Source organism: Somniosus microcephalus, chromosome 4 (assembly GCF_052327205.1).
Source record: "Somniosus microcephalus isolate GS21.2 chromosome 4, FLI_Smic_1.0, whole genome shotgun sequence".
In the NCBI taxonomy this organism is placed as follows: Eukaryota; Metazoa; Chordata; class Chondrichthyes; order Squaliformes; family Somniosidae; genus Somniosus; species Somniosus microcephalus.
The window spans coordinates 42,603,317-42,630,041 of NC_140990.1; the positions used below are offsets into that span (position 1 = coordinate 42,603,317).

General features: G+C 49.4%; 1 pseudogene; it reads left to right on the plus strand.

Annotated features, from left to right (window-relative positions):
- The first annotated feature begins 15,298 nt into the window (after nucleotides 1–15,298).
- On the plus strand, nucleotides 15,299–18,603 carry LOC147118732 (uncharacterized; annotated as a pseudogene).
- Nucleotides 18,604–26,725: the final 8,122 nt, after the last annotated feature.

Genomic DNA, 26,725 nt, shown 5'->3' on the forward strand with positions numbered 1-26,725 from the left:
CTCTCACTCGGGTGTGTGTCTCGGTGCTTTTCCAGTCACACTGATGTTTGAAATCTTTTCCCACAGAGAGAACAGACAAACATTTCTCCTTCCACATTCAGAGGCCGATGATATTCAGGTCCTGATGAATGGAGTGACTCTGTAAGATCTCGATGTGATGTTTGGTTTGAGTTTGCGGTGTGTAAATGCTGCCCTTCTCACAGCCTGTAAAAGGAGTTTACAAAAGCCATCACTGTGAGTCCAGGATAGAAATTGACAAGATTCTCTCCTCCTGGTTCCTGGCCAAGGGGGCCGCGCATGCGCCCTGCTGCCTCCTGAGCCTCTCAAGATGGCGGCTGTTACCCCGGGCCTGTCACCGGGAGAAAGCCCCGCAGCTGCCGCCCTGCTCGGGGCAAACGCCCGGCCCCGAGGCTCTTGTTTGGGGCCTGAGGCCCACCCCGGTTGTGTGTGAAGCGAATAATGTTCAGTGTTTTAATAATGGGGCCTGGGGCCGCACTCGGGGTGTGAGCAGTTCGTGTCCCCCCGGGGTTCATGAACCCGCTCCCTGAGCTCAGGGTGTGAGCGGCCCGCTTCCCCCCGGGGTTCATGAACCCACTCCCTGAGCTCAGGGTGTGAGCGGCCCGCATGCCCCCGGGGTTCATGAACCCGCTCCCTGAGCTCGGGGTGTGAGCAGCCCGCGTCCCCCCGGGGTTCATTAACCCGCTCCCTGAACTCTCTCACCTGATGTGTCAGCGGCTGCTGCCAAGGTCCGCACATGTTCAGCTCACACTGCCCGAGTGATTGACGGGAGCTCCGGACCAATAGGAAGAGCGGGGTGGGGCTGGAGGACCGAGCGGGCGGCAGGTCGTCCAACCAATCGGAGTGTGTGAGGGGTGGGGCTTGACCTTTAAACCTGAACAACAAGAAGGTGAGCTGAGCATGCGCGGCCCTTGGCAGCAGCCGCTGACACATCAGGTGAGAGAGGTCAGTGTCGTGTCCGAGTATAAATAATACACGGACTGCAGGAGAATAAAACAGGTATTTACTGAACAGAGGGTAACTTAAGACTGACATACAGAAGCCTGTTACGGCTTTATATACAGGGGTGGTCACTGCCGGTACTGCAGTATAGAATCAGTTCTTCTCTTAAAGGTACATACACAACAATTCCTCCCCTTGTAGATAAACAGTACATAACATAGATACATAGATACATAGAAGATAGGAGCAGGAGTAGGCCATTCGGCCCTTCGTGCCTGCTCCGCCATTTAATGAGATCATGGCTGATCCTTTAATTCAGTATCCCGTCCCCGCCTTCTCTCCGTAACCCTTAACCCCTTTTGCCCGTAGAAATATATCTAATTCCCTCTTAAATATATTTAATGAGCTGGCGTACACTGCCCTCTGTGGCAATGAGTTCCACAGGTTCACCACTCTCTGAGTGAAGAAATTCCCCCTCATCTCTGTCCTAAATGGTTTAGCCCTTATCCTTAAATTATGTCCTCTAGTTCTGTTCTCACCCGCCAAGGGAAACATTCCTTCTGCATCCAGTCTGTCTAGACCTGTCAGAATTTTATACACTTCTATGAGGTCCCCTCTCAATCTTCTAAACTCCAGTGTGTACATCCCTAAACTACATAGTCTCTCCTCATAGGTCATTCCCGCCATTCCTGGTATCAGCCTGGTGAATCGCCGCTGCACCCCCTCCATGGCAAGAACATCCTTCCTCAGATGAGGCGACCAAAACTGTACACAGTACTCGAGGTGTGGTCTCACCAGTGCCCTGTACAGCTGCAGCAAGGTATCCCTGTTCCTGTATTCTAACCCTTTTGCTATGAAGGCCAGCATACCGTTTGCCTTCTTGACCGCCTGTTGCACCTGCATGCTCGCCTTCAGTGACTGGTGTACAAGAACACCCAGGTCTCTCTGTACTTCCCCCTCTCCCAATCTATTGCCATTTAAATAATAATTTGCCCTCCCGTTCCTGCACCCAAGGTGGATAACTTCGCACTTGTCCACATTATAGTGCATCTGCCATTTATCCGCCCAATCGCCCAGTCTGTCCAAATCGCTCTGGAGCTTCCTGGTCTCTTCCTCTGAGCCCACCCCACCTCCTAGTTTAGTGTCGTCTGCAAATTTGGAAATGCTGCATCCGACTCCCTGATCCAGGTCATTAATGTAAATTGTGAACAGCTGGGGGCCCAGGACAGATCCCTGTGGTACCCCACTTGTTACTGCCTGCCATTCAGAAAATGAGCCGTTTATTCCAACTCTCTGTTTTCTATCTGACAGCCAGTTCCCTATCCACGCCAAAACTTTCCCCTTTATCCCATGAGCCTCAATTTTCCATGCTAATCTTTTATGTGGGACCTTATCGAAGGCCTTTTGGAAGTCCAGGTACACCACATCTACTGGCTCTCCCCCATCTATTCTACCAGTTACTCCCTCAAAAAATTCCAATAGATTAGTCAAGCACGATTTACCCTTTGTAAATCCATGTTGACTCTGTCCTATCCTGTCCCCATTTGCTAAGTGCTCCGCTATTTCATCCTTAATGATGGACTCCAGCATTTTGCCCACAACTGATGTAAGGCTTACAGGTCTGTAATTACCTGCTTTTTCCCTACCCCCCTTTTTGAATAGTGGGGTAACGTTAGCTACCCTCCAATCCATCGGCACTGTTCCCGAGTCTAATGAATTCTGAAAAATCATCCTTAGTGCATCCGCTATCTCTAGGGCCACCTCCTTCAGTACCCTAGGATGCATGTTATCAGGCCCTGGGGATTTGTCCACCTTCAATCCCTTTAGCTTCCTTAACACCATATCCTTAGAGATATTGATTTGCGTCAGTTCCTCCTTTGCCAATGTCCCTATTTTTCCCGATATCCCAGGGAGGTTTTTTGTGTCTTCCTTCGTAAAGACTGACCCAAAGTATGCATTTAGTTGATCTGCCATTTCCTTATTTCCCATTATATATTCCCCCGTATCTGACTGCAATGGACCAACTTTGGTTTTCACCAGTCTTTTCCTTTTGATATATTTATAAAAGCTTTTGGAGTTAGTTTTTATATTTTCCGCCAGCTTGTTTTCGTAAGCTATTTTGCCCCTCTTGATCATGCCCTTTGCCCTCCTTTGCTCTATCTTAAACTGTTCCCAATCTTCCGCTCTGGCGCTTTTTTTGGCTATTTTATACGCCCTATCTTTGGATTTTATGCTGTCTCTAATTTCCCCTGTTATCCACGGTTGAGTCACCTTTTTAGATTTCCTTTTATGCCAGATTGGTATACACAATTTTTGCAATTTTGTCATTCTATCTTTAAATGTTTGCCATTGTTTATCTACCTCCAGTCCTCTCAGGAACGTTGTCCAATCAGACCTACTCAGTTCCCGTCTCATGGCATCATAATTCCCCTTGTTTAAATTCAGGACCTTAGTCTCTGAGTCAATTTCTTCGCTCTCCATTTCGAGTGAGAAATCGATCATGTTATGATCGCTCTGACATTCATTTAACAACTAAATAATAACTAATTACAATTACAATTTTCTCTGTACTATATACATCAACTGAAATAATCATTTCTAAGTTCAGTCTTTGAGGAGGCTTCCTGATCCTGACCGGATAGCGCCTTTCTCGAGTATCCTGTTCTTGCGGCGGAGTTGATTCTGGTTCATTGTCATTGGTTGGTTCTTCAGCTTCCAATACCACTGCTTCTGAGGTAGACGCAATCTGTACTTCAGGTTGATTACCAGGTGCACCTGCTCGGGGTATGGGTTTGGCTTGTTCCTGTGACTCTAGAATCTGGTCAGCATGGCATCTCACGATGCTCTCTCCAACGTCCACTGTGTACATTAGTGGTCCCTGCTGTGTGCATATCATTCCTGGCTGCCATTTTTCTGTTTGGTAGTCGCGGGCCAAGACTGGTTGCCCTATCTTGAAGCTTCTGGCTGGCTTCTCATTTATGTGCTGGAATTGCTTATCCTCAACATCTCATCTTATGTTTGGTTTGAGCAAATCCAGGCGACATCTTAGCCTTCGGTTGAAGAACATTACGGCTGGAGCTTGGTTGGTGACTGCATGTGTCGCATTCCGGTAAGCAAACAAGAAATTATCCACCTTGTGTTGTAGTGGTATGTCGTCATTATACATTGCCTTTATGGCCTTTTTAAAGGTCTGAACAAACCTCTCAGCCAATCCATTTGTGTCTGGATGATATGGGACAGATGTGTAATGTTTCACCCCATTATTCCTCAGAAACCTCCGGAAATCCTCGGACACAAACTGTGGCCCATTGTCGGAGGAAATCTGTTCTGGCAAGCCATTCCTGGCGAAGATGGTCCGTAGGACTGCAATAGCTTTCTCCATGGTGGAGGAGGACATTTTGATGACCTCTGGCCATTTCGAATGTGCGTCCACAGCGATTAGGAACATTGAGTCCATAAATGGACCAGCAAAATCAATGTGTACCCATTGCCATGGAGATGAGGGCCACTCCCATGGATGTAGCAGGGCCTGTGGTGGAGCGTTTTGGACCATCTGGCATCCTGTGCATCTCTTGGTCATATCCTCGATTTCTTTATCGATTCCCGGCCACCACACAAACGCCCTGGCTAGGCTCTTAATTTTTACCCCTCCCAGATGACCCTCATGAAGCTCATTGAGCACTCTATCTCTCAACTTGGGTGGAATTACCACTCGGGATCCACACATCAAGGTTCCCCGGCACACTGACAGCTGTTCCCTCCTTGGCGAGAATGCTGGCAACAGTGAGTCACCATGTGCTGGCCATCCCTTCATCGTCAAATCATAGACCCGAGAGAGTGTCGGGTCATTTCGGGTTTCCTTCTCTATACTTGAGTTTGTAACAGGTAGACATTCGACTATGGTCACATGGAATATCTCAACAGGGTCCACTGCAGGTGCTTCCTCTACCATAGGCAACGGTAGGCACGACAGCCCATCAGCGTTTCCATGTTGTTTCGTACTCCTGTACTCTGTCGTACTGATGTGCCCCTAGAAAAAGTGACCATCTTTGCAGCCGTTGCGCCGTCATCACCGGAACGCCCTTCTTTGGGTTAAAAATGGAGACCAGGGGTTGATGATCAGTCAGTAGGGTGAATTTCTGCCCGTGCAGATAGTGATTGAACTTCTTCACCCCCCCCACACCAGGCTGAGGGCCTCCCTGTCAATCTGGGCGTAGTTACGCTCGGCTGTGGTTAACGAGCGCGATGCAAAGGCTATTGGCCTCTCTGAACCGTCACGGAATTTGTGTGACAGCACTGCTCCGATGCCGTAAGGTGACGCATCACATGCCAACCGAATTGGTAGTGTTGGATTGTAGTGGGCCAATACTTCTTTTCAAGTGATTAGGCATTTACATTTGTGAAAGGCACGCTTAAACTCATCACTCCATTTCCATGTTACTCCAGTATGCAGCAGGGCGTTCAGTGGGTGCAGAATTGTAGATAAATTCGGCAAGAACTTATGGTAGTAGTTCACCAACCCGAGGAACGACCTCAGTTGCGACACACTTTCCGGTGCTGGAGCCTTGACTACAGCCTCAATCTTGTCCGGCGACTTATGCAACCCTTCCTCATCAATCATGTGGCCACAATATGAGATTTGTCTCCTGAAGAACTCACATTTGGGGTGGTTGGCTCGTAGCCCATATTCCTGCAATCTCGTGAGCACATGTTCCAGGTTGGCAAGGTGTTCACTGTCATTTTTGCCCGTAACCAGGATGTCGTCCAAATAACACTGGGTCCCCGGGATCCCTTGCAGGACTTGTTCCATCACCCTCTGCCAAATAGCCGGGGCTGATGCTACCCCGAATACCAGTCGATTGTACTGGTAAAGGCCTTTGTGAGTGTTTATCGTGAGGTATTTCCTAGATGCTTCTTCCACCTCCATTTGTAGATACGCTTGGGCCAGATCAATCTTTGTAAAGCGTTTCCCTCCAGATAGTGAGGCGAAAATATCTTCTATCCGTGGAAGTGGATACTGTACTGTGTGCAGGACTGGGTTCACAGTTACCATGAAATCCCCACAGATGCGAACTTTCTTCGGTTCCCCAGGCATGCTGCTCAATGATTTCTTCATTACAGGAACGATGGGTGTGGCCCACTCGCTCCAGTCCACCTTGGACAGCACACCCGAACGCTCCAGACGCTCCAGCTCTGCTTTAACGGCTGGGCGGATCGCGTAAGGTCCCGGTCTGGCCTTAAAAAATTTTGGGTTTGCGTTGTCTTTGATTTTTATCGTTGCTGTTACTCCTTTTAGAGTCCCAAGTCCTTGTTGGAACATCTCTCTCGCGTCAGTTAGAATCTTTGACAGTCGTCCAGGTGTGACGTCATCATCCTTTTTATCAGTCACAGTTAGCGCCTGAATGGAATGCCAATCCAATTGTATTTTTCGGATCCATTCATGTCCCAATAATGGTGGTCCTCCATCTGGTAGTATATATAGACACAGTTTCTGTGTTTCCTTGCCGTTGTATTCAACTGGCACCCTTATTTTTCCTGTGGGGTAGACTTTTTGCCCCGTGTATGTCTTCAATACAATGGACGTGTCCTTCAAGGGTATGTGTGGGAATAGCCGCTCATAGTCTCGTCGATTCATGACAGTTAGGGCTGATCCTGTGTCCAATTCCATCTTTACTGGGGACCCTGCTATCATGAGGGTGACCCAAATGGTTTGGTGATCCTCCTTTGCGATCACGTTGTGTAACTTTAGACAACTTAGTCTCCTGCTCCCGGAGTCCTTATCACTCTCCTGATCTTCCGAACTACTGTCTGTCAATTTCTTTACTTTCTTGTACTTTTCCTTAGTAGCTCTTGTAGTGTTGGTTTTCTTTCCCGACCTGCAGACTCTTGCTATGTGTCCCATTTTCCCACATTGCCTGCATACTTTGTTCTTAAACCAGCAGTCCTTCTGATCATGGGTTGTTCTGCCGCAGGGATAGCACTTTTCTGCTCCATACGCCATTTCGTTAGCGCTGTATTCTTGTGGTTTCTGTTGTATTTCCGCAGCTCCCCGTGCTGCTGCTTCATAGGATACTGCCACGCTGAAAGCCTGTTCTAGCATCAGGTCCTTTTCCGAAAGTAGCCGTTTCTGGGTTCCTTCACTCTGGAGCCCGCAGACAAACTTATCCCGTAAGGTGTCTGCCAGTCCTGCTCCGAACTGGCAGTGCTTCGATAACTTGCGTAGTTCCGTAAGATAGTCAGCATTGCTCTCATCTTTGTGCTGGTTTCTTTTATGGAACTTGAATCTTTCTGCTATCAGCAGCGGTGTAGGGTTTAAGTGTTCCTGTAAGGTACTAACAATCTCTTCAAAACTTTCCTCCATTGGTTTAGCTGGGGTAATTAAATTCCGTAATAGGCTGTACGTTCTCGCGCCCATCAAATTTAATAATACCGACGCCTTCTTTCCATCGGCCACCTCGTTTGCCTTGCAGTACACTTCAATTCTTTCCACATACGTGGTCCAGTCTTCTCCCTCGTTGTCGAAAGCAGTGATACTGCCACTTTTCAACTTCTTGGGTGATTTAAAATGGCACCTCCCGCGCGTTTTCTTCTTCACCAATGGATTAAAATGGTGCCTCCCGCGCTTTTCCTTCTTCCCCAATGGAATAAAATGGCGCCTCCCGCACTTTTCCTTCTTCCCCTTGCTGCCACGCTGCTCCTAGCATTCTGCAGGGTAATGGCGGCGACCCGCGGCTTCGGCGCGTCTCACTTTTCCTTCCCCTTGTTTTATTTTCGCTACGCTGCCCGGTTCTTGAGCACCGACCGCGCCCTGTGCGCTCCACCCTCTCTCTCTCTTTTTTCCTCCCGACGACGCTGCGCGGCCCCTTTGCAGAGCTGCTCGATCGAGCTCAAGCCCGCCGCAGTCCGGAAGGGTCAGCGCACTACCTGCTACCAGCACGATTTGCTGGAACACCTTGACTGGGGAGCCAAGCCCAGCTCTCCACAGCCTCTCCTGCAACTCTTCGAACTCCGATGGATCCTTGGGCGGTTGCCCGCGGTCGACGCCCATTGTTCTGACTTCAACCTCCAAAAGCTTCTTCTCAGGGAAACACCCCGTGAGGTGATGCAGTACTGCAGGTGAGTTCGAACCTGCTCGTCGCCACTGTACTGTCCGCGCCTTAATAATACACGGACTGCAGGAGAACAATAAAACAGGTATTTACTGAACAGAGGGTAACTTAAGACTGACGTACAGAAGCCTGTTATGGCTTCATATACAGGGGTGGTCACTGCTGGTACTGCAGTATAGAATCAGTTCTTCTCTTAAAGGTACATACACAACAGTCAGGGAGCGGGTTCATGAACCCCGGGGGGACGCGGGCTGCTCACACCCCGAGCTCAGGGAGCGGGTTCATGAACCCCAGGGGGATGCGGGCTGCTCACACCCCGAGCTCAGGGAGCGGGTTCATGAACCCCGGGGGGACGCGGGCTGCTCACACCCTGAGCTCAGGGAGCGGGTTCATGAACCCCGGGGGAGGCTGCGAGATTCTCAGCAGTTCAGCTCTGCTCGGTGCTGTGTGAATGGGCTGCTCCACACCCCGGCTGCTCACGGGGAATGCCAGTGCGGAGGGCCCAGTGCAGAAGGCCCAGGGTGGAAGACCCGGAGGAAAGTGTCCTAGGCAGGAGGCCCAGCACGGAGGACCCCAGGCGGGGGGCCCAGGACGGAGCGGCTGGTCGCCAGAAGCAGAGTCAGGAGATGCTGTGGGTGAGCATGCTGCACAGTTTCTAAAGGTGAAGAACGGTCTCCGGCCCGAATGAGTTCCAGCGGCCCCGCCTGTGCTCCGTTTGGTGGCAGCTGTGAGGCTTTGTTTCGGTGACGGGAGCCGGTTTGTGCGCTGCCATTTTGGTGGAGGAAAGACAGACTGTTCCTATCTATAGTATGGTGCTTGAGCGGCCATAAGATGGGAAAAGAGAACGGGATAAAAGTGAAAAAGGGAAAGGAAAACAAAAGGAAGATAAAAGGCAAAACAAAGTAATATCGGCAAGGAATAACGAATGTCTTGATGGTTGGGTCCTGTGAGTGATAACAGCAAGAAGAAGGAAATTTGAGTACTCGCTTTCCTCTTTTACGGGATTTGAGAAAGTGATCGGCTTCCTTTCTGTGGAAAGGTTGAAGACTGTGGATAAGGATTATGACATTATATGGTTGGATAACTGTTAGATCCGTGATTCTGAGCAGGCTGTTTTTCAATAACCACACGAATGCTGTAACTTAACGATAAACAGGTATTTACTGGAGGAGGGTAGTCTCAAGACTGGGGGTACAGAGGCATGCGCAAGGCTTATATACAGGTGTGGTCACTGCCGGTACTACAGTATACAGGAGCTGTAAAAGTAGTTCTGTCTTAAAGGCACATACACTACAATTCCTCCCCTTTTAGATTAGTAGTACCCCTAATATTCAAATAACAATTAACACTTTAACATGTACATTAAACAACAATAGTCCATTTATAGATTCAGTCTTTGGGGCGGCTTCCTGACCCTTTCGGGATAGCGCCTTTCCTGAGGTGGTTGTTCTTGGTGCAGAGGCGATTCTGACCCCTTTTCAGAATAATAATAATAATAATCAACTTTATTGTCATTGTTAGTGCACAAGTGCAGTACAACGAAATGTAGGCGAGAGTGTACATTTAGATTAAGACATTTAAACATTCAACATTCATTTGGCTTGTAATATATTAACATAGACATAATAAAGTGCATTGGCAGATGTGCAGGCTTTAGAGTTTATTTGTGGAGTTCAGTAGGATGACAGCCCTGGGAAAGAAGCTGTTCCTAAATCTGGTCGTACGGGTGCGAATGCATCTGTAGCATCTCCCAGATGGCAGGAGGGCGAACAGACTGTGGCTGGGGTGGGTAGGGTCTTTGATGATGGTCCGTGACCTCCGTAAACAGCGTTTCTGGTATATGTGCTCTATGGTCGGTAGCCGGGTGCCGGTAATGCGTTGGGCAGTTTTGACTACCCGCTGCAGGGCTTTCCGGTTATAGTAGCTACAGCTGCCATACCATACTGTGATACAGTTCGTCAGGATGCTCTCTATTGTGCAGCGGTAAAAGTTAGAGAGGATCAGGGGTGACAGGTTACATCCCTTCAGCCTCCTTAGGAAATATAGGCGCTGCTGGGCCTTCTTCACCAGAGAGGAGGTATTGAGGGACCAGGAGAGGTCTTCCGTGGTGTGGACTCCGAGGAACTTAAAGCTGTCCACCCTTTCCACCACAGCCCCATGGATGTGGATGGGGGTGTGGCTTCCACCTTTAGACTTCCTGAAGTCCACAATGATTTCTTTGGTTTTCTTGATGTTGAGGGCCAGGTTGTTATCGGGTAGTTCATCGGGTAGTTCATCGGGTTCCACTGCTACTGGTTCTGAGGTAGATGCTACTGGTATGTCGGGTTCATCCCCAGGTACTCGAGACATGGGGTTGACGTGTTCCTGTGACGCTAAGATCGGATCGACGTGGCATCTCACAATGTTCTCCCCGACATCCACTGTGTACATTAATGGCCCCTGCCTTGTGCATATTGTTCCGGGTTGCCATTTCTCTGTTCGATAGTCACGGGCCAAGACTGGTTGTCCTACATTGAAGCTCCTTGTCGGCTTCTCATTGATGTGCTGGAATTGTTTGTCCTCAACATTTCTTCGCACATTTGGTCTGAGCAAGTCCAGACGAGATCTCAACCTTCGGTTAAAGAACATCATGGCCGGGGTCTGGTTGGTAACTGCATGTGTCGCGTTTCGGTAGGCTAATAAGAAATTGTCCATCTTATGCTGTAGTGGAATTTCATCGTCGCACATGGCCTTTATCGCCTTCTTAAAGGTTTGTACGAACCTCTCAGCCAATCCATTTGTGGCTGGATGATACGGGGCGGATGTGTAATGCCTTACCCCATTCCTTCTCATAAATTTTTGAAACTCTTCGGACACAAACTGTGGTCCATTATCAGAGCAAATCTGCTCTGGCAAACCGTTTCTGGCAAATATGGTCCGTACACTGCAATCGTTTTCCCTGTAGTGGTTGAGGACATTTTTATCACCTCAGGCCACTTCGAATGAGCATCCACTGCTATTAAGAACATTGAGTCCATGAATGGACCAGCGAAATCAATATGCACCCATTGCCATGGAGAGGAGGGCCACTCCCATGGGTGTAGAGGGGCATGTGGTGGTGCATTTTGGACCTTCTGGCATCCTAAGCAGCTCTTAGTTAGGTCTTCGATTTGTTGATTGATTCCCAGCCACCACACATAAGCCCTAGCAAGGATTTTAATTTTCACTCCCCCCAGATGACCTTCATGTAACTCATTTAGCACTCTCTCCCTTAACTTGGGTGGAATCACCACTCTGGATCCACACATCACTGTCCCCTGGCATACTGACAGCTGTGCTCTTCTGGATGAGAATGCTGGCAACAGTGAGTCGCCATGTGTTGGCCATCCCCTCACCGTCAAATCATATACCCGAGACAGCATCAGATCATTGCGGGTCTCCTTCTCTATATCCGCGTTCGTTACTGGCAATCGTTCAATTATTGACGAATAAAATATCTCGATAGGGTCCACTGCTGGTGCTTCCTCCACAGTAGGCAGTGGCAGGCGCGATAGCCCATCAGCGTTCCCATGCTGTTTCGTGCCTTTATATTCTATTTCATATTGATTCGCCCCTAGAAACAGGGACCATCTTTGTAACCGTTGTGCAGTCATCACTGGAACGCCCTTCTTAGGATTAAAGATGGAGATAAGTGGTTGGTGGTCAGTCAGCAAGGTGAACTTCTGCCCATGCAGATAGTGGTTGAATTTTTTTACTCCCCATACTAGGCTGAGGGCCTCCCTGTCAATCTGGGTGTAGTTGCGCTCGGCTGAGGTTAGTGACCGAGACGCAAAGGCTACTGGCCTCTCCAACCCGTCTGGGAATTTGTGCAACAGCACCGCTCCAATACCATAGGGTGATGCATCACATGCCAAACGAATTGGTAGCGCTGGGTTGAACTGGGCCAACACCTCTTTTGATGTGATCAATTCTTTACACTTCTGGAGAGCTCGGCTACGTTCGTCATCCCACTTCCATGGTACCCCTGTTTGCAGTAGGGTGTTCAGTGGGTGTAATACCGTGGACAAATTTGGTAAGAACTTGTGGTAGTAGTTTACCAGCCCGAGGAAGGACCTCAGTTGTGACACATTTTCCAGTGCTGGAGCCTTGACTACTGCCTCAATCTTTTCAGGGGACTTATGTAACCCCTCCTCATCAATGACGTGGCCACAATACGAGATCTGTTTCTGGAAAAACTCACACTTGTGGCGATTAGCTCGTAGCCCATACTCCTTTAATCTGGTGAGCACCTTCTCCAAGTTGGCGAGGTGATCACTGTCATTTTTGCCCGTGACCAAGATGTCGTCCAAATAACACTGGGTCCCTGGAATCCCTTGCAGGACTTGATCCATTGACCTTTGCCAGATAGCCGGAGCCGAGGCTACCCTGAACACCAGCCGGTTGTATTGATAGAGACCTTTATGAGTGTTAACCGTAAGGTATTGCTTCAAAGCTTCTTCTACCTCCATTTGCAAGTACGCCTGGGCTAGATTAATTTTGGTGAAGCGTTTACCTCCAGATAGCGAGGCGAAAATATCCTCAATTCGTGGAAGCGGATATTGTACCGTGTGAAGGAATGGGTTCACTGTCACCTTAAAATCCCCACAGATGCGGACCTTCTTTGGTTCCCCAGGCGTATTACTTAACGACCTCTTCATTACAGGAACGATGGGTGTAGCCCACTCGCTCCAGTCCACTTTGGACAGTACTCCTGAATGTTCCAACCCTTCCCGCTCTACTTCGACAGCTGGTCTGATCGCATAAGGCACTGGTCTGGCCTTAAGAAACTTTGGGCTTGCATTTTCCTCTATTTTAATCGTTGCTGTTATGCCTTTTAGTGTTCCTAGTCCCTCCTGGAACACTTCTTGTGCGTCAGTTAGCATTTTTGACAGTCGTCCAGGTGTGACGTTGTCATCCTTTTTGGCCTCAACCTTCAGTGCCTGTATGGAATGCCAATCTAATTGTATATTCCGGATCCATTCACATCCTAGCAGTGGTGGTCCTCCATCTGGTAATACATATATATCCATTTTAGGTATTTCCTGGCCTTTATATATCACTTTCACCCTTATTTTTCCTTTGGGGTAGACTTTTTGCCCCGTATACGTCTTCAAGACAATCTCTGTAGCTTTCAAGGGTTTATGTGAAAATAGCCGCTTGTAGTCCCTTTGGTTTATGACTGTTAGGGCTGATCCTGTGTCCAATTCCATTTTCACTTGGACTCCGTCTATCTTGTTTGTAACCCAGATAGTCTGGTGATCCTCCATTTTGGTTACCTTATGTAGTTTCAGACAACCCAGCTCCTTGCTTCCGGAGTCTGTGTCACTTTTCTGTTCGTCTGAACCACTGTCCATCACCTGGTGTACCTGTTTGTACTTCTCCTGTGGAGATTTCTTACTGTTGGTTTTCTTCCCAGACCTGCAGACTCTTGCTATGTGTCCTGCTTTTCCACACTGTCTGCACACTTGGTCCTTGAACCAACAATCCTTCTGGTCATGTGTTGTTCTGCCGCAACGATAGCACTTCCCTGTTCCATAGGACATTTCATTGGTGCCATATTCTTGCGGTCTCCGTTGTATCTCTGCAGCGCCCCTTGCGGCTGCTTCGTGTGATACTGCCATATTGAAAGCCTTGTCCAGTGTAAGATCCTTTTCTGATAGAAGCCGTTTCTGGGTTCCTTCACTTTGTAGCCCACACACAAACTTGTCCCTTAATGTATCTGTTAGTCCCGCTCCAAACTGGCAGTGTTTCGATAGCTTGCGCAGTTCCGTTAGGTACTCAGCATTGCTTTCGTCTTTGTGTTCGTTCCTGTTATGGAACTTAAATCGTTCTGCTATCAGCAGCGGTGTGGGGTTTAAATGGTCCTGTAGGATTTCTACTATGCTTTCGAAATTCTTGTTCACCGGCTTCTCTGGTGTTATTAGATTTCGCAGTAACCCATAAGTTTTTGCACCCATGGAATTTAACAAAACCAGTGCTTTACTAGCATCTGGCACTTCATTCGCCCTGCAGTACACCTCAATACGTTCCACATATGTCGCCCAATCTTCGACTTCATTGTCGAACGTAGAGATACTGCCACTCTTCGGCATCCCTGGGTGTGATTTAACTGTCAAAAATGGCGTCTCCCGCGCTTCCCCTTCTTCTCCGCTGGCACAAAATGGCATCTCCCACGCTTTCCTTCCTTCCCGTGCTCGCCCTTCTTCTCCGCTGCGGCTTCTAAAAATGGCGTCTCCCGTGCTCTTCCTTCTTCTCCGCGGCTCAATGGCATCTCCCGCGCTCTCCCTTCTTCTCCCCACGGACACTGTTCAGCCCTTGAGCCCTGGCTGTGCTCTGCGCGTTCTTTTTTTTTCTCAACGCCGCTCGGTCCTGAACCCGGCTGTTGCTTTACCCTCTCTCTCTCCGGTTTGTTTGGTTTTTTTTTTTTCGACGCTGCTCGGTCGGCTCCAGCCGCCGCTGTCCAGGAAGGGTCTGCGCTGGACCTGTCGTCAGTCTCTTCCTGATCATCGTGGCTGGGGAACCAAGCCCGGCTCTCCACAGCCTCCCCTACGATGTTCACTCTCTGCCGGACGACTGGGCGGTTGCTCGTGGTCGACGCCCGTGTTCCTGGCCTCGACTTTTTTTTGTTACACCGCCCTCCCGGAGCGAATCCTCGAAGGGAAATGCAGAGTTGCAGGTAGATTTGAATCGACACTCGTCGCCACTGTTAGATCCGTGATTATGAGAGTATGCTGTTTTTCAATAACCACGCGAATGCTGTAACTTAACGATAAACAGGTATTTACTGGAGGAGGGTAGTCTCAAGACTGGGGGTACAGAGGCATGCGCAAGGCTTATATACAGGTGTGGTCACTGCCGGTACTACAGTATACAGGAGCTGTAAAAGTAGTTCTCTCTTAAAGGTACATACACTACAATAACATCAAGTGAAGACGAGGAGTTATTAGAGTGCCAATGGCACTGGCGTTGAACTGGTATTACTTGTTTTTGAAGAAGTTTCGGATTCTGGTTAAAAGTAATTTACTTGAAGTCTTAAGTGATTTTTTGATATGGTTGTGGGATTTTGTATATTGTGGTGTTATTTAGTGTTAAAGCCTTCCTTAATCGAACGAACGAACGCTCTAGTGAACGCACGCATGCAGATACAAATATATGCACGCATACACAATGGAACTTGCGTTCGACCGAATGAAGGGCCCTCGCTCCCCAGGATGAAGGCCCGCTTGGTGAGCGTGGAGCCTGCTGGACAGATGAACGAACACATAGGCATGCACGCAGATAGAAATGGCACACATGTACGCAGTCATGCACATGGAACTTACGCTTGAGCAAACGAACAGACAAATGGAGGAATGAATGAATGATTGAACGATGCCAGTTGGACTGGCGTGTACGGATTCTTGGTTTATTAAATAGTTGCAGTTTGTACTGTAACTATTATTGATTTACCTGTAAAATTTATTGTTGTATTTATATTGTTGACCATAATTGGTTAATGAATGTAACTAATTTATTATGTAACTGATGAAAAAAAAATGAACCCCGTGGGGACGCGGGCTGCTCACACCCCGAGTGCGGCCCCAGGCCCCATTATTAAAACACTCAACATTATCCGCTTCACAGACGCCCGGGGTGGGTCTCAGGCCCCGAACAAGAGCCTCCGGGCCGGGCGTTTGCCCCGAGTGGGGCGGCAGCTGCGGGGCTTTCTCCCGGTGACAGGCCCGGGGTAACGGCCACCATCTCGAGAGGCTCAGGGGGCAGCAGGGTGCATGCGCGGCCCCCTTGGCCAGGAACCAGGAGGAGAGAATCTTGTCAATTTCTATCCTGAACTCACAGTGATGGCTTTTGTAAACTCTTTTTACAGGCTGTGAGAAGGGCAGCATTTACACACCGCAAACTCAAACCAAACATCACATCGAGATCTTACAGAGTCACTCCATTCATCAGGACCCGAATATCATCGGCCTTTGAATGTGGAAGGAAAAATGTTTGCCTGTTCTGTCTGTGGGAAAAGATTTCAAACATCAGTGTGACTGGAAAAGCACTGAGACACACACACGCGAGTGAGAGTGTTCCGAGGGACTGCCTAAGAAGAAGAAGAAGCACTGACTGTGGAAAGAGCTTTAACCAGTTACACAGCCTGAAAAAACATCACACCATTCACAGCGGGGAGAAACCGTACACGTGTTCTGTGTGTGGACAAGGCTTCAACTGATCGTCCAACCTGGAGAGACACAAGGGCACCCGCACCACGGAGAAACCGTAGAAATGTGGGGACTGTGGGAAGCAATTCAATTACCCATCTGAGCTGAAAACTCATCAGCGCAGTCACACCGGGGAGAGGCCGTTCACCTGCTCCGTGTGTAGGAAGGGATTCACTCTGTCGTCCAGCCTCCATTTACACTGAGTTCACACTGATGAGAGACCTTTAAAATGCTCTGACTGTGGGAGCTGCTTTAAACTCTCTGCAGATTTTATTAAACATCAGTTTGTTCACACCAACGAGAGACCATTCAGTTGTACTCACTGCGAGAAGAGCTTCAGGCAGTCATCTCACCTCATTCAACACCAGCGAGTTCACACTGGGGAGAGGCCGTTTACCGGTTCTGTATGTGGGAAGGGATTCACTCATGCATCAAATCTTCGAACGCACCAAGGGGTTCACACTGGGGAGAGGATATTCACCTGCTCAGTGTGTGGAAAAGGATTTACATAGTCATCCAATCTCCAGACACACCAACGGGTTCACACTGGGGAGAGGCCGTTCACCTGCTCCGTGTGTGGGAAGGGATTCACTAAATCATCCCACCTGCTGACACACCAACTTGTTCACCTTGATAGAGCTTTTAAATGTGCTGACTGTGAGAAGAGCTTTAAAAGCGCAAAGGATCTGCTGACACACCAACGGGTTCAGACTGGGGAGAGGCCATTCACCTGCTCCGTGTGTGGGAAAGGATTCACTCTATCATCCAGTCTCAAGGCCCACCAATGCACTCACAGCGGAGAGAGGCTGTTCACCTGCTCCGTGTGTGGGAAGGGATTCACTACTTCATCCAACCTGCAGACACACCAGTGAGTTCACACTAGGGAGAATCCGTTCACCTGCTCCATGTGTGGGAAGGGATTCACTCGCTCATCTTACCTGGTGAGACACCAGCAAGTTCATAAGTGACTGTAGGGGTAGGATTCTGCTGTTAATCACATCCTATGTTTGTTTCTACCAATGTTATTAACCCCTATAACTGGGCTGTGTTGTGTTCGTTATTTCGCCAAGATAAGGGACTAATTGATGTCCATTTTAAGACCTTTTCTCCTTTTGAACTCTAGATTATTTCAGTTCTCATACCTTCAGTTACTCTCATGGACAAGTCCCAGCTCCCCATACCTTCCAGAGTCCCTCTCCTAGCCTTGGTATCCAGGGAAGGTATCGGTAGCACGTCCAGGATCACTGAACACAAAACCCAGTCTGTTAATCACTGTCAGCTACTGGACTTAGTGTGTGCCCCACAGCATCTCTCTCACCTTCGATGTGTGAATAGAGCATCACGCCTGCAAACCTGGTTTTAAATTTATTCAGCAAATATATTTAACAGAAGCTTGCAGGTTGATGAGGCAGTGTTGAGGTGCTGCTGTATCAGCCAGTGGCTCAGTGGGCAGCACTCTCGCCTGAGTCAGAAGGTGGTGGGTTCAAGTCCCAGCCCAGAGACTTGAGCACAAGAATCTAGGCTGACACTCCTGTGCAGTACTGAGGGAGTGCTGCACTGTCGGAAGTGCCGTCTTTCAGATGAAACATTAAACCGAGGCCCCGTCTGCTCTCTCGGGTGGAAAAGATCCCATGGCACTATTGAGAAGAAGAGCAGGGGAGTGATCTCTGGTGTCCTGGCCAATATTTATCACTAAAATAAAACAGATGATCTGGTCATCATCATGTTGCTGCTTGTGGGAGCTTGCTGTGCGCAAATTGGCTGCCACGTTTTCTACATTACAACAGTGACTACGCTTCAAAAGTACTTCATTGGCTGTAAAGTGTTTTGGGACGTCCTGAGGTCATGAAAGAGGCGGTATAAATGCAAGTCTCATCTTTACTCTGCATTGTGCCTGTAATAATGGAAATAACTGAAGATTAGTCCCAGTGTAACCTTTGCTGTCATGAAATGAGTGTGTCTTTTAATGAGCCTCACGTCCTTGCTCATGTTGGCTGTAATTGTGTAGAAAGGGGATGTGTAAAGAGATGGTCTGTGTATGGAGATGTGAAAGAAGGAAACGGTGTGTGTGTGTGATAGTGACACAGCCTTGTGGTCACAGACAGAACAATGACAGATATCCTTGTGGTTATGGTTTGGGCAGGGCCAGGTCAATAATGTAGTAAACAAGTTAAATATAAATATCGCCAGTGTAGTCACAGCTTGTTAGAACAGACCTGGGGAGAAGAGAGCTCTGAATCCACTGTATTATCCCTGTTCTCCGGATCGGGTAACTATGCTCTGTCTGGATCTTTGCAGTGCTGTTAATAAAGTCAGTGAAAGACAATCTGTTGTTGTGAGCTTGATTATCTGGTGTCTGAAACCACAAGACTCAAATTTTAGAGTCAACAAGATGAACACCAAATACATCACGACCCAGTACTCCAGCTCTATATTCACAGGAGAAAGTCTGTTATCACACTCATCGAGTGGACAGAATAAATAAAGATCACAACTCAAAGGCCCTCTAGAATCATTTGTAAATACCTTTCAAATCCTGACTGATATCAATTGTCAGTGTATGTTCCATTGAAGTCAATGGCTGATGAGAGAGGGGCTGGAGAGTAGGGGTGAAGGAGGAGTTGGGGTGAGGGGCTGGAGAGTAGGGGTGAAAGAGGAGTTGGGGTGAGGGGGTTGGAGAGTAGGGGTGAAAGAGGAGTTGGGGTGAGGGGAGTTGGAGAGTAGGGGTGAAAGAGGAGTTGGGGTGAGGGTGTTGGAGAGTAGGGGTGAAAGAGGAGTTGGGGTGAGGGTGTTGGAGAGTAGGGGTGAAAGAGGAGTTGGGGTGAGGGGGTTGGAGAGTAGGGGTGAAAGAGGAGTTGGGGTGAGGGGATTGGAGAGTAGGGGTGAAAGAGGAGTTGGGGTTACGGGTTGGAGAGTAGGGGTGAAAGAGGAGTTGGGGTGAGTGGAGTTGGAGAGTAGGGGTGAAAGGGGAGTTGGGGTGAGGGGTGTTGGAGAGTAGGGGTGAAAGAGGAGTTGGGGTGAGGGGGTTGGAGAGTAGGGGTGAAAGAAGAGTTGGGGTGAGGGGGGTTGGAGAGTAGGGGTGAAAGAGGAGTTGGGGTGAGGGGGGTTGGAGAGTAGGGGTGAAAGAGGAGTTGGGGTGAGAGGGGTTGGAGAGCAGGGGTGAAAGAGGAGTTGGGGTGAGATGGGTTGGAGAGTAGGGGTGAAAGAGGAGTTGGGGTGAGGGGGGTTGGAGAGTAGGGGTGAAGGTGGAGTTGGGGTGAGGGGGGTTGGAGAGTAGGGGTGAAAGAGGAGTTGGGGTGAAGGGGTTGGAGAGTAGGGGTGAAAGAGGAGTTGGGGTGAGGGGATTGGAGAGTAGGGGTGAAAGAGGAGTTGGGGTTACGGGTTGGAGAGTAGGGGTGAAAGAGGAGTTGGGGTGAGTGGAGTTGGAGAGTAGGGGTGAAAGGGGAGTTGGGGTGAGGGGTGTTGGAGAGTAGGGGTGAAAGAGGAGTTGGGGTGAGGGGGTTTGGAGAGTAGGGGTGAAAGAGGAGTTCGGGTGAGGGGAGTTGGAGAGTAGGGGTGAAAGAGGAGTTGGGGTGAGGGGTTGGAGAGCAGGGGTGAAAGAGGAGTTGGGGTGAGGGGGGTTGGAGAGTAGGGGTGAAAGAGGAGTTGGGGTGAGGGGGGTGGAGAGTAGGAGTGAAAGAGGAGTTGGGGTGAGGGGGGTTGGAGAGTAGGGGTGAAAGAGGAGTTGGGGTGAGGGGATTGGAGAGTAGGGGTGAAAGAGGAGTTGGGGTGAGGGGATTGGAGAGTAGGGGTGCAAGAGGAGTTGGGGTGAGGGGGGATGGAGAGTAGGGGTGACAGAGGAGTTGGGGTGAGGGGGGTTGGAGAGTAGGGGTGAAAGAGGAGTTGGGGTGAGGGGGTTGGAGAGTAGGGGTGAAAGAGGAGTTGGGGTGAGGGGGGTTGGAGAGTAGGGGTGAAAGAGGAGTTGGGGTGAGGGGGGTTGGAGAGTAGTGGTGAAAGAGGAGTTGGGGTGAGGGGGGTTGGTGATTAGGGGTGAAAGAGGAGTTGGGGTGAGGGGGTTGGACAGTAGGGGTGAAAGAGGAGTTGGGGTGAGGGGGGTTGGAGAGTAGGGGTGAAAGAGGAGTTGGGGTGAGGGGGGTTGGTGAGTAGGGGTGAAAGAGGAGTTGGGGTGAGGTGGGTTGGAGAGTAGGGGTGAAAGAGGAGTTGGGGTGAGGGGTTGGAGAGTAGGGGTGAAAGAGGAGTTGGGGTGAGGGGGGTTGGAGAGTAGGGGTGAAAGAGGAGTTGGGGTGAGGGGTTGGAGAGTAGGGGTGAAAGAGGAGTTGGGGTGAGGGGGGTTGGAGAGTAGGGGTGAAAGAGGAGTTGGGGTGAGGGGGGTTGGAGAGTAGGGGTGAAAGAGGAGTTGGGGTGAGGGGTTTGGCGAGTAGGGGTGAAAGAGAAGTTGGGGTGAGGGGGGTTGGAGAGTAGGGGTGAAAGAGGAGTTGGGGTGAGGGGGTTGGAGAGTAGGGGTGAAAGAGGAGTTGGGGTGAGGGGGGTTGGAGAGTAGGGGTGAAAGAGGAGTTGGGGCGAGGGGGGTTGGAGAGTAGGGGTGAAAGTGGAGTTGGGGTGAGGGGGTTTGGAGAGTAGGGGTGAAAGAGGAGTTGGGGCGAGGGGGGTTGGAGAGTAGGGGTGAAAGAGGAGTTGGGGCGAGGGGGGTTGGAGAGTAGGGGTGAAAGAGGAGTTGGGGTGAGGGGGGTTGGAGAGTAGGGGTGAAAGAGGAGTTGGGGTGAGGGGGGTTGGAGAGTAGGGGTGAAAGAGGAGTTGGGGTGAGGAGGGTTGGAGAGTAGGGGTGAAAGAGGAGTTGGGGTGAGGGGGTTGGAGAGTAGGGGTGAAAGAGGAGTTGGGGTGAGGGGGGTTGGAGAGTAGGAGTGAAAGAGGAGTTGGGGTGAGGGGGGTTGGAGAGTAGGGGTGAAAGAGGAGTTGGGGGGAGGGGGGTTGGAGAGTAGGAGTGATAGAGGAGTTGGGGTGAGGGGGGTTGGAGAGTAGGGGTGAAAGAGATGTTGAGGTGAGGGGGGTTGGAGAGTAGCGGTGAAATAGGAGTTGGGGGGAGGGGGGTTGGAGAGTAGGAGTGATAGAGGAGTTGGGGTGAGGTGGGTTGGGGAGTAGGGGTGAAAGAGGAGTTGGGGTGAGGGGGGTTGGAGAGTAGGGGTGAAAGAGGAGTTGGGGTGAGGCGGTTGGAGAGTAGGGGTGAAAGAGGAGTTGGGGTGAGGGGGGTTGGAGAGTAGGGGTGAAAGAGGAGTTGGGGTGAGGGGTTTGGAGAGTAGGGGTGAAAGAGGAGTTGGGGTGAGGGGTGTTGGAGAGTAGGGGTGAAGGAGGAGTTGAGGTGAGGGGGTTTGGAGAGTAGGGGTGAAAGAGGAGGTGGGGTGAGGGGGTTTGGAGAGTTGGGGTGAAGGAGGAGTTGAGGTGAGGGGGGTTGGAGAGTAGGGGTGAAAGAGGAGTTGGGGTGAGGGGGGTTGGAGAGTAGGGGTGAAAGAGGAGTTGGGGTGAGGGGTGTTCGAGAGTAGGGGTGAAAGAGGAGTTGGGGTGAGGTGGTTGGAGAGTTGGGGTGAAGGAGGAGTTGAGGTGAGGGGGGTTGGAGAGTAGGGGTGAAAGAGGAGTTGGGGTGAGGGGGGTTGGAGAGTAGGGGTGAAAGAGGAGTTGTGGTGAGGGGGTTGGAGAGTAGGGGTGAAAGAGGAGTTGGGGTGAGGGGGGTTGGAGAGTAGGGGTGAAAGAGGAGTTGGGGTGAGGTGGTTGGAGAGTAGGGGTGAAAGAGGAGTTGTGGTGAGGGGGTTGGAGAGTAGGGGTGAAAGAGAAGTTGGGGTTCGGGGGTTGGAGAGTAGGGGTGAAAGCGGAGTTGGGGTGAGGGGGCTTGGAGAGTAGGGGTGAAAGAGGAGTTGGGGTGAGGGAGTTGGAGAGTAGGGGTGAAAGAGGAGTTGGGGTGAGGGGGGTTGGAGAGTAGGGGTGAAAGAGGAGTTGGTGTGAGGGGGGTTGGAGAGTCGGGGTGAAAGAGGAGTTGGGGTGAGGGGGGTTGGAGAGTAGGGGTGAAAGAGGAGTTGGGGTGAGGGGGGTTGGAGAGTAGGGGTGAAAGAGGAGTTGGGGTGAGGGGGTTGGAGTGTAGGGGTGAAAGAGGAGTTGGGGTGAGGTGGTTGGAGAGTAGGGGTGAAAGAGGAGTTGGGGTGAGGGGGTTGGAGAGTAGGGGTGAAAGAGGAGTTGGGGTGAGGGGGTTTTGGAGAGTAACAACAACAACTTGCATTTAGATAGTGCCTTTAACTTGGTAAAACTTCCCAGGTTGCTTCAGTGTAGCGTTAGGATCCAAATGTGACTCTGAGCCATATATTCGGGCTGATAACCAAAAGCTTGTTCAAAGAAGTAGTTTTTAAAGAATGTCTTAAAGCAGGAATGAGAGGTAGAGAGGCGGAGAGGTTTACGGAGGGAATTCCAGAGCTTGGGGCCTCGACAGCTGAAGGCACGGCCGCCAATGGTGGAGCGATTAAAATCAGGGATGTGCAAGAGGCCAGAATTGGAGGAGGGCAGAGATCTCCGAGGTTGTAGGGCTGGAGGAGTTTACAGAGATAAGGAGAGGGGAGGCCATGGAGGATTCCTCTGGTGCTGGAATCAAGAACAAGAGGCCAGAATCTTAAAATTAGAGCTCGGCCATTCAGGGGTGAAATCAGGCCACACTTTTACACACACAGGGTAGTAGAAATGTGGAACTCTCTCCCCCAAAAGGCTGTGGATGCTGGGGGTCGATTGGAGCTTTCAAGACTGAGATGATCGATTTTTGTGAGGTAATTGTTCCAAGGGATGTGGAATAAAGGCGGGTAAATGGAGTTAAGATACGGATCAGTCTGATCTAATTGAATGGTGGAGCAGGCTCGAGGGGCTGAATGGCCTCCTCCTGTTCCTAATGTTCCTGCGACACCCTCAGAAATGCCCCAGAGCAGTGAAATCCCACTGGGCCCCAGCACATGCTCAATGGAAAGCCCAGGTCAAGGGCAAACCCAGCGTGCCCTCTCTGAACCCGGTTTGCTGCTCCCTCTGTGCCCAGCACTGCCTGCACCCCCGGCACACGGCAGTGGAATTTCAGCCTCAGTGTTACAAGTTTCATCGGTTACAGGCTGGTGAGAGGAATAATTCAATCTGTCACCGAGCTGTGCGATTGGTTCAGTCTCCACTAATATTGACTGTCAGAAATGCCCAAGAAGCAGTTTTTGACTAATATCGGCTCCCACAGGGATGAGGAATTCATAGAGTTACAGAGAGTCTGCAGCACAGAAACAGGCCATTCGGCCCAACTGATCCATGCCGGTGTTTCTGCTCCACACGAGCCTCCTCCTGCTCCTCTTCATCCAAACCTATCAGCAGATCCTTCTGTTCCTTTCTCCCTCGTGTACTTATCGAGCTTCCCCTGAAATGTATCCGTGCTATTCACCTCAACCACTCCATGTGGTAGCGAGTTCCACATTCTCACCACTCTCTGGGTAAAGAATTCCACATTGGATTTACTGGTGACTCTCTTATATTTATGCCCCTAGTTTTTGACTGCCCCCTCAGAAGGAAGCATCTTCTCTACGTCTACCCTATCGAACCTCTTCATAGTTTTAAAGACCTCTATCATAAGAAACATAAGAATGAGGAGCAGGAGTGGGCCATACGGCCCCTCGAGCCTGCTCCGCCATTCAATAAGATAATGGCTGATCATCGACCTCAACACCGCTTTGGATATCTATATCCTTGATTCCCAAACAGACCCTCAAACAGTAATGCTGAGGTTGGGGATGGCATTAACTAGCAAATTAGAGATGCGTGCAGTAAGGGCACAGCAGTTATCATGGGTGACTTTAATCTACATATAGATTGGTCTAACCAAATTAGTAACAATACTGTGGAAGAGGAATTCCTAGAGTGTATACAGGATGGTTTCCTGGACCAATATGTCGAGGAACCAACTAGAGATCAGGCCATCTTAGACTGGGTATTATGTAATGAGAAAGGATTAATTAGCAATCTTGTTGTGCGAGGCCCCTTGGGGAGGAGCGATCATAATATGATAGAATTCTTCATTAAGATGGAGAGTGAAGTAGTTGATTCAGAGACTTGGGTACTGAATTTAAATAAAGGAAACTATGATGGTATGAGGTGCGAGTTGGATAGGATGGGTTGGGGAATGTTACTTAAAGGGTTGATGGTGAATAGGCAATGGCAAACATTTAAAGATCGCATGGATGAACTATAGAATTTGTTCATCCATGCTTGGCATAAAAATAAAACAAAAAAGGTGACTCAACATTGGCTAACAAGAGAAATTAGGGATAGCATAAGATCCAAAGAGAGGACATATAAATTGGCCAGAAAAAGCAGCAAACCTGAGGACTGGGAGCAGTTCAGGATTCAGCAAAGGAGGACAAAGAGATTAATTAAGAGGGGGAAAATAGAGTGAGAGTAAGCTGGCAGGGAACATAAAAATTGACTGTAACAGCTTCTATAGATATGTTAAGAGAAAAAGATTGGTGAAGTCAAACGTAGGTCCCTTGCAGTCAGAATCAGGGGAATTTACAATGGGGAAAAAAGACATGGCAGACCAATTAAATACTTACTTTGGTTCTGTTTTCACAAAGGAGGACACAAATAAACTCCCAGAGATGTCAGGGAACATAGGGTCTAATAAGAGGGAGGAACTGAATGAAATCAGTATTTTTAGGGAACTTGACGCAATTGAAGGCCGATAAATCCCCAGGGCCTGATAATCTACATCCTAGGGTACTTAAGGAAGTGGCCCTAGAAATAGTAGATGCATTGCTGGTCATATTCCAAAATTCTATAGACTCTGGAACAGTTCCCATGGATTGGAGGGTAGCTAATGTAACCCCACTATTTAAAAAAAGGTGGTAGAGAAAAAATGGGGAATTATAGACCGGTAAGCCTGACAATGGTAGTGGGGAAAATGCTAGAGTCCATTATAAAAGATGTAATAGCAGAGCACTTGGAAAAACTGACAGGATCGGACAAAGTCAACATGGATTTACAAAAGGTAAATCGTGCTTGACTAATCTACTGGAATTTTTTGAGGATGTAACTGGTAGGATAGATAAGGGAGAACCAGTGGATGTGGTGTATTTGGACTTTGAGAAGGCTTTCGATAAGGTCCCGCATAAGAGACTAGCATGCAAAGTTAAAGCACATGGGATTGGGAGTAAGTTACTGACTTGGATAGAAATCTGGCTGGCAAACAGGAAGCAAAGAGTTGGAATAAATGGGTCTTTTTCCGAGTGGCAGGCAGTGGCTAGTGGGGTACCGCAGGGATCGGTGCTAGGACCCCAGTTATTCACAATATATATTAATGATCTAGACGAGGGAAGTATATGTAATATCTCCAAGTTTGCAGACGACACAAAGCTGGCTGGGTATGTGTGCTGTGAGGAGAATGCACAGAAACTCCAGTATGATTTGGACAGGTTGGGCGATTGGGCAGATGCAGTATAATGTGGATAAATGCGAGGTTATTCACTTTGGTGGCAAAAACAGGAAGGCAGATTATTATCTGAACGGCAATAGATTGTGAAAAGAGGAAGTGCAACGAGACCTGGGTGTCCTTGTGCACCAGTCGCTGAAGGTAAGCATGCAGGTGCAGCAGGCAGTAAAGAAGGCAAATGGTATGCTGGCCTTCATAGCGAGAGGATTCGAGTACAGGAGCAAGGATGGCTTGCTGCAGTTGTACAGGGCCTTGGTGAGACCACACCTTGAGTATTGTGTGCAGTTTTGGTCGCCTTATCCGAGGAAGGATGTTCTTGCCATGGAGGGAGTGCAGCGAAGATTCACCAGACTGATACCTGGGATGGCAGGAATGATGTATGAAGAAAGATTGGGTCGATTAGGCTTATGTTCGCTAGAGTTTAGAAGAATGAGAGGGGATCTCATTGAAACTTATAAGATTCTAACAGGATTAGACAGACTAGATGCAGGAAGGCTGTTCCCGATGGTGGGGGAGTCCAGGGGTCACAGTCTAAGGATAAGGGGTAAGCCATTTAGGACTGAGATGTGGAGGAATTTCTTCACCCAGAGAGTGGTGAACCTGTGGAATTCTCTACCACAGAAGACAGTTGAGGCCAATTCATTAAATATATTCAAGAAGGAGTTAGATACATTCCTTAAGGCTAATGGGATCCAGGGATATGGGGAGAAAGCAGGGACAGGGTACTGAATTTGGATGATCAGCCATGATCTCATTAAATGGCGGAGCAGGCTCGAGGGGCCGAATGGCCTACTCCTGCTCCTATCTTCTATGTTTCTAAGCAGGAGTCGGCCATTTGGCCCTTCCAGCCTGCTCCGCCATTCACTAAGATCCTGGCTGATCTTCTACCTCATCTCCACTGTCCTGAACTATCCCCATATCCCTTCATTCCCTTAATATTAAAAAATCTA